General features: G+C 34.9%; 1 long non-coding RNA gene across 1 annotated transcript in view; it reads left to right on the forward strand.

Moving 5' to 3' along the window:
- Positions 1 to 1,568: 1,568 nt before the first annotated feature.
- LOC110212590 (uncharacterized) overlaps positions 1,569 to 13,314 on the forward strand; it is a 61,376-nt gene continuing 49,630 nt past the window's right edge. Inside the window, exon 1 of the long non-coding RNA XR_013485721.1 lies at positions 1,569 to 1,745. This is a non-coding gene — a long non-coding RNA (uncharacterized LOC110212590). The remainder of the gene's footprint in view (positions 1,746 to 13,314) is intronic.

The following is a 13,314-nucleotide window of genomic DNA, read 5'->3' on the forward strand; positions in this document are numbered from 1 at the left end:
CTGCACAGAAAGACAACAGGGTTCACTAAAAAGGGTGTTGAGCTTGGAGTTGGGAAAGACCTGGTATTGAATCCAGTCTTTGACACTAGCTATTTAACTAAGGGCAAATTATTTAACCTCTCTTATATCCAGTTTCCTCACCTGTAAAATGGGATAGTAATTCCTATATGGTTGTTACGAGAATAAAATGAAAACTATATTAAGAATGTTTTGCAAAAGTTCTATGAAGATGTCAGGTATCATTGTTATTTGTAAAGCCTTGCAGAGGTTGTTTTCTCTTGGGTTGGCCTTGAAGGCCTCTGTGCCATGACAAAATGTTTACCAGAGAAAGAATTAAAGAGGACAGAAAAAGAAAGGATATGACCTTTTCATTTTAAACTTTCTTCTAAGTGGTCAAATATTAGTTGACACCAAATTGCAATTATAGCAGATATTATTCTTACTATTTCACCATTCCCTAAAGAAAGTACAAAATCTAAATGATTCATAAATATTTCACAAGCTTAGGCTATGTATTTTTAAAATATTTTTAAATTTTATTGTATCTAAGCCTTTAAAATTTTGAAAACTACACTAGTTGAACAAAATTATTGATCATAGAGATCTTCAATCTCCAAATTTTCAATCTATTAGACTAGGCCATGTGGAAGGAATTCAAATGGTCTGATCTGTTATTTGTAAGATTTAATGTAGACTATAGTTTTTATTAAGTCCTCATTTCCTACAAAATACAAAATGAATGCCCAGTTAGTACAACTGGGCCCCAGTTGTTCAACCTGAGATAAGATATTTCATTGTTATTCTTTATGTAAAAGTTTTCTTTCTTTAAACAAAAGGCATATAAAGGAATTTGCACTTTTCCCATTTTTATTTTGACTTTAAGATTCCATTGAGATAGACTTTTAATGTGAACACTAAAATTAAATTTTTAGTTGAAAAGATTATAAATCAATATACATTTGACATTTGATAAGCAATATACAAACTAAACAGCATAACTAACTTGATAATATACTGTAGATAGATATATTAATGCAATCAATGATAACTTCTAGCCCTTTGTAGACTCTTCTGTTAAGATCATCTATTCATCCATATACTGATTCATTTAACATGTAGGTATTGAGTGCTTTTGAGATTCAAGCAGTATGCCAGACTTGCAATATGAACTTATCCCACATATCCCTTGGAAATGTTAACCTGCTTATACCCATATATTTGAAAATATAAACTAAAAGATGTCTTTCTACCAGAAGTATTATTTGTGGTAGATACTTTTGCAAAAGGATTCTCCTGATCCAGATTAAAGATCAAATCTTACATTTCTCAAACATTTATTGTACCCATTTTACCATGAAAATCAAAAATGTATCACTAAGTTTATTTTTGCTTTCAAATTATTAAGCTCAGCCCCTTCTGGGAAGAACACAAAATGAAACTGAAAGCTCTATAATTATAATGACCAAGGCTGGACCCAAGAGAAGAATTGAAAAAATGTATCTCCTTCCCTTCACAGAAAATAGTAGGGGAGTATGGGTGTGGTATCAATCAACCAGGAAGCATTTTATTAAACACTTACAATGTAGCAGGCACTGTGCTAGGTGCTAGAGATACAAATACAAAAATGAAATATCTCCTGCTCTCCAGGTGCTTATATTTCAGAAGGAAAGACAATATTTTTCCCTTGATTTTCTGTGCTGTTTTACTCTAATCTCAGTAATCTAACATCTCATCAGGGCATCAAGGTAAGAATTATTTAAAAACCTAAAAAATAAATAAAAGTTAGTGGGCTGGGTACTAGCAGCTGGAGTTGATCAAAAAAGTCTCATGTTAGAAAGCTGGATTTTAATTGAACTTTGAAAGGAAATAGGAAAACAGGAATATTGTATATTTTGTTGGGCATAGTCAATGTATCAGTTTTTATGAATAGACTTTTCTCTATTTCTTTTTAAATCTTTGTTACGAGGGTTGGCTCACATGTTAGGGAAGGGAATATGGATATATCTATAAAGGAAAGGGACATAAAATACATTAACAAAATAAATAAAATTAAATACAAGATAAAATTAAAAACAAGCTCAGCTCCTTGAGTAAAGTCCAATTTTCATATTAAATTAAGTCTTATTATCTCCTAAATAAATGCTCTTGTATTCCCCAACCAGTATTCTCTCCTTAACCAGACTTGAAAAAAATAGAGCAAAAGCTATTTCACAGAGAGTCATGTATCTAAATGCTCAATTCCCTCTGGGTACCGCCCCGTCCACTTCTCAGAAACTAAAGCACACAGAGAACTCCATGACAACAGTGGGTTTCAAAGTTCCTGCTGACTCACTTTCTTTCCAGATAATTTTGAAAGTTTACTAGTGTTTAAAATAGGCAGAGATTCATAAGTCAGGGCTAAGACCCATAACCAAGCCTCCTGTGGAAAATCACTAGCTTCCTACTCCATTACCAAACATGAACTGCTGGGAATAAATGGAAGGAAATCAAAGCATGAGAAACCACAAATGTTTATCTATGAATTCAGAAGATAGTGCATTATTAAGTGTTTACACCCAAAATAAAGTCTCCAGTGAATTTTCCTTTCTAGATGTAATACTTCTCTGACTCCTGCCATCTTCCTCTCTGCCCTCTCTCAACAGAGGCCTTTTCCTTTAGATAAGACTTTAACAGTGAGAATACACACCTTTGAGGAAGGAACCAAGAGGAGCAAGGAGAAAATGTGAGGAGTTCAAAGACCAAGGAGAGGCAAGAGGAAAATGGAGTGAGAGCAGAGTTACGTTAAGATCTAGTTAAGATCCAGACAGCATCTGCATCACCTAGTATAGCCAAGTGTATTCCATGAATAGTCAATGGGTCCTCTTGATAACAGTTAGAAGCTTGACTTGAGAACCTACTGTGGGCACTAGGCACTTGGGATACAAAAAGAGAAGTATCAATTCTTGCATCAAAGATCTTAAATTCTAATTAGGGAAGCACAACACACGTGATGATAAAGACAAAAAGTAATTTAGTGATGTGTGAAGTGCTGCCAATGAGGAGAGGCTATGAAAAGCCTTCTGTAGGGCATAGAGCTTGAGCCTTCAATGGAAATAGAGGTCTCAAAAGGTGGAGAAGAGAATGGTGAGCATTACAGACATTGGGATTATTTGTATCAAGCCACAGAAGATGGAGGTAAAATGTTGTGTACGAGGAATTGCAAGTAGGATAGATTACCTGGAAGATAGCATATATAAAGGGTAGTAATGGCAAAAATATTTAGAAATGTAGGGGGAAAATGTTATTTTATGGGACACTTGTCCATTTCATATTAAAGGTTCATGAAAAGTACCTGTTTAAAAACAGACCACCACAAAGATAATTGTAGTTTATGTGCTGACATGTATTACATTGAACAAGAAGTAGGGAAATTTTATAAAGAAAACTGGAAGACTCTCCAAAAGACACAAACTTCAATACTAGGTGAAATTAATGGAAAGGTGGACACAAAATTGTGGGAAAAAAATATTTAAAACATCATTTGAGAGAAAGAAATAAGTGATGTAAAAGACTTACAGACTATGTAAAAGTCTCACAACTATGCATCAAGAGTCTTTTCTCACCCCTCAAATTAAAATATTTAGAAGATATTAGATACTGTTAGCCCTGAATCATCTCACAAATAGGAAACTTACCTTAGTGCAGATGAAACAACTTAGGTGTGAGTCATTTCTGAAGGGGTTGTATAGGTACAAAAACCTGCAGGTACAAAATCAACATAACAAATAACACCATTAATATCTGAGAGAAATAATTCAAAATGAGAAGATATGGATTTCAAAAGAAATAATCTTAATCTGCCCAGTTTAAAATGAGTTTTAAACGTGTAAAACAAAAAAAAATGAAGAATGATAAAAGAAAAGTCATTAACAAAGATTAGTACTCTTTTCCAGGGGAATTATCTTATTAAATCAATCACAATAAAAGATCAAAAGAGATGTGAAAGAACTGTAGTCAGAAAATCTTTAATTTCTTTGTGAAGCAGTGAGTAGATAATGGCAATCCAAGTTCACAACATAGACTCTTTTATAAATTCTGTGGAAGAGGATGGTGAAATACACAACATAAACAGAAAAAAAATTACAGAAAACATATTAAGATTACCAATTAAAGAACACTTGCATCAATAACACAGTTGAACCTGCAAAAAATAGAATTCATAGAGGAAAAAATGGAAATGATTCATCAAGATTTATATAATAAATATTTTTCTCTGACAATGAAACTGCTGTATTCAAACTCTAAAAGAGAGTGAAAAATGGTACTATAGAAAACAAGTATGGGAAGAGTCCCAGGACTAGATCAAGTACATATAGATGAGGTCCATGCTGGAGGTGGCGTAATTTTGCAGACATTAAGAAATAGATTCTCAAAGTGTATCAATAAGTGTAGGACAACAAAAGTGTCAAAAATATTGATAACTCCCTTCCACCACCAAAGGCAAAGATAATATCAATAATTATTGTCCTATGTGCCTACATTTCTATCTCTACAAGACTTCTTTGAGCACAATATAATCTAGATAGCTTTTCATAGTGCTTTAATACAGATCTATAAAATTTACAAATGCTTTATAAATATCTCAAGTAACCTTACAACAACCTTATGTGGTAGGTGCTATTATTATCTCTATTTTATAGACAGGACAACTAAGTAAGTTGGAGTTTAAGTTTCTTGTCCTGGGTCACAGCTAATTAGGATCTGAGGCAAAATTTGATCTCAAGTCTTCCTGATTCCTGGTCCAGTGCTTTACCTACTGCACCATCCAACTGGCTAATAAAATCTAGACACAGTTTGACGTGGCAAATAGAATGGTGAGAATTGAAGTCAGAAAGAATTGAGTTTTTCCCCCTTTTCTTTAACAGTTTAAAATAATTGAACATTTAGCTTCAACACATAAACAATTTTGTTATAAGTATCTGGCATATAAAGTGTTTTTCACCCAAGTCCAGAACTCTTTCCACCTTCCTTGAACACTGACAACTGATAAATTAACTCAACAACCTGTATTTATTAGCTGATTGGACTATCAGCAGTAAGATTTCATAAGATGATTAAGATAATGATAATATGCCACCATTTCTTTTCTCAGGATTCCCAATTTTTATCTAGAAAAATTAATGTAGATTTTATAAAATAAGCTTTTAAATTAAAACCAAACAAGTGCTACATTTGTAATGGGCACAAAAAAAAACCCTAAAAAATTCCTAAACTCTAGCTGTTTTAAGGAGAAGGAAAGAAAACATCCTACTATGATTTGCTGAAATTAAATTAGAGGTTCTCCATCAATAAAATGACTTTCATGTATATTTTGAAATCCCAAGAAAATCTTTGAAAGATATAGCAGCAGAAATAACCTTGTCCAATGCTTCTCTGATAATTAATAATTCTCTGATTATTAATATCAAATGAAACATAAGAGAAAGGGATATATGGTAGAACTATCACTCAGGATATTCAGCATAGAGTCCAAATAGAATGGTTCTTCCAGATATTTTTGTTTTTGGATGTCATTTTACTGATTGCATCAAGACTTGGAACATTACAGTCTCTGAAGTGAGATACATAACTGAATAAGAAATTTTACCCTAACCATCCAAATGGGGAAAAACATGTATGAAGACTGTATATTGTCTTTACCAATGTTTTCCAAACCGTCTATTTTGATTACACATTTCTATCATAATTTTTTCAGCATGTACATTCAATATGTGTGTTTGCTTATTTGCTTGAATTAATAATAATAGCAAGCATTTGTATAGCACTTTAAGTTTTGCAAAGCACTTACAAATATCACTTTACTGAAGTTATAAACTGGATACCCAGACAAAGAGATAGCCTGTTGACAGCCACACCTGCACTATGGGAGTATGCATATGGGAGTCAATTGTAGAAAGCAAAGGTCAATAGCGGAACACTGAAAACTCCCAGGAGGGACTCTCATGCCAAAGCACTGTAACAAAACGTATCATGGATAACTTCATAACCTCCTCCATAAAATTGCCAAAATGATTTCCCTTAAAAACAAATCTGACAATGTTCCAGATTTTTCAGAGAACTGCAGTGGCTCCCTACTGACTACCGACTTCAGAGTAAAATATATACTCTTTAGTTTATCTTTTAACATTTATTATGACCTTGTTCCAACCAATGTTCCTAGCATCATTTCATATTACTCTCCTCTCACTCTGAAGTCCAATCTGGGGTGGGGAACCTATGGCCTCAAGGTCACATGTAGCCTTCTAGGTCCTTGAATGTGGCTTTTTGACTGAGTCCAGGTTTTAAAGAGAAAATACTTTTATTAAGGGTATTTGTTCTGTGAAGTTTGGATTCAGTCAAATGGCTGCATTTGAGGACCTGAAGGGCCACATGTGGCCTTGAGGCTGCAGGCTCCTTCCCCTCCCCCCCCCGTCTAGTCAAACTTTCCTTCTCACTATTCCTCACATGAGACACTTTATCTCCTGTCTTGATGCCTTTGCACTTGCTATCCATCATGCCTGGAATGCAATCTGTCTTTCTCCCTGTCTCCTGGAAGCCTTAGATTGCTTTAAGACTCAGTTCAGGCATCGTCTTCTACATGAAGTCTTTTTTGCTTCTCCCAGTAGCTAGTGCCCTACCTCCCTAACTTGTTTAGTTTGTGTTTATCATGTATATGCTTGTATATGTTTCTCTCCTGATGGAGCATAAGCTTCTTGAGAGCAGGGACTATTTCATTTATGGCTTTATATATCTTATGCCTAACATATACTTGACAAATAGTAGGCACTTAATATATACTTGTGGATTAATTTATTGGAGAATTGTAAAACTAAGTGCTAAGTGACATCTTAGGGAAAACACAGTAGAATTTATTTGATATATATTTTCTAGTGTATATATGAAATTTATCTCCCAGGAGCTTTTGTTAATAAGAAATACAGCAAGTTAAAAAATCATGGTCTAGGAAATGGATAATGAAAGAGAGAAAGATGGGCAGGTGGATAGATAAAAGGGATAGATGAACAAATACATGCATATCTCTTTCATATGTGTGTATGCATGTGTATGTGTGTGATATGTATGCATAACTCTATCCTTCTACCCCCTCAAACATATATGCACACTGTACGACCTTTGCTGGAGGAATGACATGATATAAAATTGTATAACTTTTAGTGGTCCTTCTTTATAATTCAGTCTGGGATAGAAGCTACTGTCCATTCAGTCTCTTTTAAAAGTACCTCATAAAAATCAGTAAAGGATGCAACAAAGAGAAAAAAGAAAAGCACAAGAGTGAATCATTTCCCCAGTGACAGAACACTGGTTACATCCTTGATTTCTCCTTATCACATGGCTGCACTTTCTTATCCAGGATCACAAGGCTTCATTTTTTGGTACTTAAGATCTGTGATGATCTAAAAAGTTGCAGAGTTGGCAAAAATAATGTATAAAATGTGGACAGTTTTTATGGATATCATGATAATTAGTATTAAGGAATTTCAAGTTCAGGGTGTGGACCTTAGCTGAGAATATTGTTGGTAGTAATTCATTATATTTCATGAAACAAACAGTTCTAAAAATATGACCTAGAGATCCCTGAGGGTTTCCAAGGTCTTTTCAGGGGGTCTACAATATCAAAACTATTTTCATAATAATAGTAAGATGTTTCCATTTCTAATATGATAAATATTGATAGGTATACCCTACATACATAATAGAAAGCTTTTTGGAGGAAGAGTTATCAAATTTTTATATGTAAAGTAGTCTTAAGATCAAAAATGTTGGGAACCACTGCTCTATATCAAGGCATTTTGTTTTCAGTAGGCTAAAATGGTCAGCTTTTTGTTAAAAGAAGCAAGGTTTCAGAACTTTTTTTAGATACAAGATATCAAGTACTTGATGAACTGACTTCATTTATTTTTAATGTCATGTGTACCAGGAAAACAATCTATTTCTTGGATTTCAGGCACTATAACGAGGTAGTGGTACTTTATTGTATTTTTGAGGTTATAAATGAAATTTTTCTTGTCCTTCCCTTTCTAGTATTGTTACCTTTTTCTTAATGTCTTCTTTATCTTAAATAAATGCTTATATTTTTGTTTGTTAAAATACCTACTTACTTTATTCAAAATATAAATTTATTTTTTAATTAACCAAAATTTGTCATCTTTTCTCCCACTTTCCCAACTGAAAAGGAAATGAAAAGATGAAAAAATAAGCTTTGCAATTAATATTTATAAGTTACATTTACCTTCCTTCTTTTCCTCTCTCTCCCAAGTAAGTCTCAATCTGCACACTGAGTTCATTACTTCTTGTCAGGAATCTTACCTACTTTCTTAAAGTTTAGTTTAAAATTAGTTTAGCACCTCCACAAAACCTTTCAAAACCACCCAATCTTGCCCTGCCTTTGAAATTTCTCTTTTTTCAAGATTCTCATAGCACTTTTCCTGAGCTTCTCTTTTAGACTAATCACATATTCCTTTTTATCAAAGCCATTTTTTTTGTGCATGTTATTTTCTTCCTTGTTTTGCTGAGGAAATCTCTTTTGATAAACCTTCTGATAGAATAGTTGGAAAGTACCTAAGTGATCACCTACCCAAAGCCATTTGCAATATAAGGCATGAATGGTCATCCATTCCTTTTTTTTGTTTGTTTTGCTTGTAGGTAAGTTTTATTGAACCCTGAAAAAAGAATGTGCAGAACAGGAAATGCCAACATGTAGACACAGGTGCCCATCTCCAGCACCCTGGCTTTTAAAGTGGATCTAACATCACTTGGGGTATAGGGGAAGGGAAAGGCCCCTCCAAGCTCCAGATGTCACTAAGGCCTGGCTGTATCTCTTAGGGGTACAAATAAGCCCTAGTGAAGGAGAGACCATTGCCTGCTGAGATAGCCTACTACCTTTTGGATAGTACTAATTGTTAAAAAAAGAAAAAGAAAGAAAAGAAACAAAAAATTCTCCTTGTGGGAAACCTAAATTTGCCTTTGCTTCTTATGCATAGTAGAAAGTTAGTCAATGTCTGTTGAATTGAACTGAATTCAACTGAATTTGCAGATTTCACTTATTGATTCCTGTTCTGTTCTCTGGGATCAAATGAAAGGAGTCTAATTCCTCCCACACAGGAAAACCCTTCAGTTACTGGAGAACTATAATTCCTAATGTAAATTTTCTCTTCTGTGGGCTAAACAATTCCAGTTCCTAAAATGGATCCTAAATTATGCCTGAATTCCCTCTCCTGACTCCTTCTCCTTGCTACCATAAAAGAACTGCTTGAGACAAACATCCTCTCACCAATGTCTGTGGTTTTCCTGCATCATGTGTTCTTCTGACTCTGTGTTAACTCTCTGCCTCTGAATTGTTGTTGCATCCTTTCTGTTCTTATGAACTCTGGGATCTTCCCCTCCTAGTTTGATTTTTTTTTCTTTTTTAGTAGGCCATCTTTTGCCTCACTGCTTACCTAGCCTTAAATCACTGAATGGGTATTGCCTCAGATGAACTGAGACCTGGGAAAGACCTTAGCTCAAAAAAGCCAAGGTCTCCCACCACACCTGGGGTCATCTCTACTTATACTGATTTTTATCTTGCTACTGGACTCAGAGGAGCCTGGAGAAAAGAGTGAAGCTGATGGTTTTGTACAGCTCTGCCTCACTTAAATCCAACTTACTTGCAAGTCTGGACATCACCCTCCTGATGGCATTTGTTCTCTTCAAAAATGAAGAACAAACGACAAGTCCTATGATCTCTGGCTTGATCGAGTATAGCTAGATAAAGATGAGTTTTTCTTCACAAAAGAAGGATTCTTTCCCTGGTGCACTGCATGTGGTCCCCACGCCAAAGAACTACGTGAAGGCCCATCTTATCCTAATGGTCAAGGATTGAACAGAGCCTAGCATCATGGGACATGTGAATGTAAATGAATATGGAATGGTTATTGAGAAATTACCCTAGGACTTACTGTTTATATAGAGTCTATTGTAATCAATTCTGGGTCCTGAGCAACACCTCCCCCCCCCCAACCTCCCCCCTCTCTCCCTGGCCATTCCTTTATTCTCAAGAAGCTTTTTGCTTTTCTTTTATTTGGTGTCCAGGGATTAAAGAGTTTAGGGCCTGTTTTCCTTTTCTCTTCTTTTGGAAAATGAGGGGGTTGTACTAGGTGACCTTTGATGTCCCTTCCAGTTATAAATCTGTGATCCTAAATGTCAGAGCTAGGTTCTGGGTTCAGACGTTCTCTTTTCATTACCTTGGTTTAAGAGACTGAAGTACCTTAGAGGGAAAAAAAAATGGGTTTACAGGTAGCCAAGATCCAGCACATTCAGACTTTGGTAAGGCTACTCAATAACTACTCACTTTTCCTTATTTAGCATCCTTGATTTTTGTCTGCCTAGAGTAATATGAGAAGACATGAGCACTGAGGAAATACTGGCCAAGTTCCTCTAGACATTGCATATAAGTTTAGAGAGGGTAGAGACAGAATTTTTTCTGGACCTCTTGAGGGAAAGGTGAGTCAGATGCAAAACTGTGGCCCAGATGTTTCCACCCCTTCAAAGTAGAGTAAATCACTATAAAACAGAAGTGTCAACAGGTAAACATAGCAAGAAATAAAGTCTCATAAACTAACACCTGCAAAGAAACTACTGTAAACAGTCTTTTAAACTACTTAACTAAAATCAGTATATAAACAAATAAGATAAGCCCAGTTAAGAACCAATAAGACAAATAGGAACATTATCCTCAAGTAAGGTGGGTAATTTTGCTACAAATTAATTCTTTTTCCTCCAAGGCTTTAAAGTTAAATGCTAATTAACCATGTACTTACCCAGCGGCAGTTATTGAAGAGAAAGCCAAGGAGAAGCCACATTAGCATTATTACTGAGGCCTCTAAAACCCTTTCAAGGATAACAATTTTCTGGAAACCCGGAGTTCTAATTAGCCAGAGACCAATTTTTCCGAGAAACCCTTAATCCCTCCAGGGGTCTTGCTATTGCAGATCTGAAATATACTGGACCTATACAGTTTAAAGGCCCTGTGATATTTTTGCCAAGAAGTAGAGAGACTCAGAAATGACGAAATTCAAAGCAAATTGGATTCCTTGTTGTAGTCTGCCTCAAGGTCTTCCCTTGTTTATCTTAAAAGGATAGCTCCCTTTGGATCTTCCCTCAAGAAATCAGTGATTTAACAAAGAACTCTAGTTTTTGATTTTTGAAAAAATATTAGTATTAAAATGTACATATGAATTTATCTGTGTTCCAGCAGTTTTGCATGGAGTAGCTGGCATATCTCACTCAGTGTTGCAGACAACATACTATATTATCCATGTTATCAACCACAATTCAATAAAGGTCAATGAAACATGTATTATAGGAAATGACCTTTACTAGGTACTGGAGATACAATGATTAAAAAGAAAAAAAAGAAAGTAAATCCCTGCATTAAGAGAGTTTAAACTCTCCTAAGGGATAAACTATATAGATAAGATCAATATAAATTAGAATGTAAGTATATAATTTCCCAAGTACACCATGTGATAATAGGCAAGTCATTTATCCTCTTTGATCCTCAGATTTCTTATCTGTAAAGTAGGAAAAATAACATTTGTTTCATTTTCTTCTCCTGGTCATTGGCATAAAAGAGATTTGGAAACCTTAAAGCTCTATATAAATATGTTATCATTTCCTCCTATTATTATTAGGAATATAGTATTTACTACCACACTAGCAAACAAACAAGAATACTGACTGAAAGTAGAATACTTACAAGGAAGGGAGGTGCGAGCTGAACAGAATGACATAGGGAAGGGATAAAAACCTATTTATACCTGTAGGAACAAAGAATAAAAATCATGTAAAAGTAATTTGGGGAGGAAATATAAGTTAAAGGAATGGGATTTGAGTTTTAGTCTTTAATCTTGTGACATTTATTAAATGTCTACTATATGTCAAGACCTCTATGCAAGATGCTAGTAATATAATAAAAATGAAAATCTACACTCATAACACTTTTTCTCTATTGTGGCAATAAATATGTATAGAAGTCAGTAAGTATAGAGTAATTAATTTCAAGAGCAAAAGAGGAATAATACCTGGGAATATTAAAAATGCTTCCAATGGTGCCTTAGTCATGCCTAAAGGAAGTTAAGAGTTGTACAAGGTAGAGATGAGCAGTGAGAGTTTTTTTTTTTTTTGAACATGGGGGAACCATTTGAGCAAAGCCGTAGAGGTTGGAGATAGGATGTTGTGTACATAAAACAGATAGCAGGTCAATTTGAGTAGAACAGTACTTGTGAGAAGCAGAGAATTGTGAGTTAAGAATCTAAAGACTAAGTAGCAGTTATAGTATATAAGGTTATAGAAGCAAGGTTCAGGAGATGGTCTTTTACTGAAGATTTTTGTGTAATGAGGGTGGTCAGACACATCTCTTCCATCAGTTTGTTGGAGGATGGATTGGATAGGGGATCCATATAGACATGGGCACTAATTTGGAGGCTATTGCAATAATTGCTGTGGGAGGAGAGGATGCTCTGAATAATGATAGAGGCCGTGAATGTGCAAAGGGAACAGATGCGAGAGATGTTTTGAAGGTAGACTAAACAAGATTGGTAACTTAGTAGAAGTAGGGATGAGGTAAAGGGTAGCATAAATAATAACTTAAACATTGGAAATCTGGAATATTGTGCTGTCATCAACAGAAGTTGGAAAGTTTACATGAAGGGTATGTTTGAGGAAAATAAAATGTTCTGTTTTAGACACATTGAGTTTGAGGTATTTGGGGAACACCCAGGTTGACATGTTCCATTAAGTAGTTCATGAAATAAGATTGGAATTTAAAGGAAAGATTATGGTAGGTAGATATATTTGGGTATCATCTGTATAGAGGAGATGAGCAAAGTCTTTAGAAGAGTAAGATCATTAAATGAGAAAATTTAGAGATACACGTTTCATGAATTGGGAAGAACATTAGACTTGGAGTCAGAGATTGTTCAGTTGTTTCAGTTGTGTCTGACTCTTCATGACTCCATTTGGGATTTTCTTGGCAAAAATACTGAAGTAGTTTGCCATTTCCTTCTCTAGCTCATTTTACAGAAGAGGAACTGAAGCAAACAGGGTTAAGTGACTTGCCCAGGGATTGCACAGCAAGTAAATGTCTAAGGCCAGATTTGAATTCAAGAAGATGAGTCGTCCTGACTTCAAGCATGAAATGCTATTAACACTGCACCACCTAGCTGCCCAAAGGTCAGAGTACAAATCATTATTCTACCACTTTCAACCTGTGTGGTAGGTCACTTCACCTAAAAGCTT

Source organism: Phascolarctos cinereus, unplaced genomic scaffold, assembly GCF_003287225.1.
Source record: "Phascolarctos cinereus isolate Bilbo 61053 unplaced genomic scaffold, phaCin_HiC Scaffold_4;HRSCAF=312, whole genome shotgun sequence".
NCBI lineage: Eukaryota > Metazoa > Chordata > Mammalia > Diprotodontia > Phascolarctidae > Phascolarctos > Phascolarctos cinereus.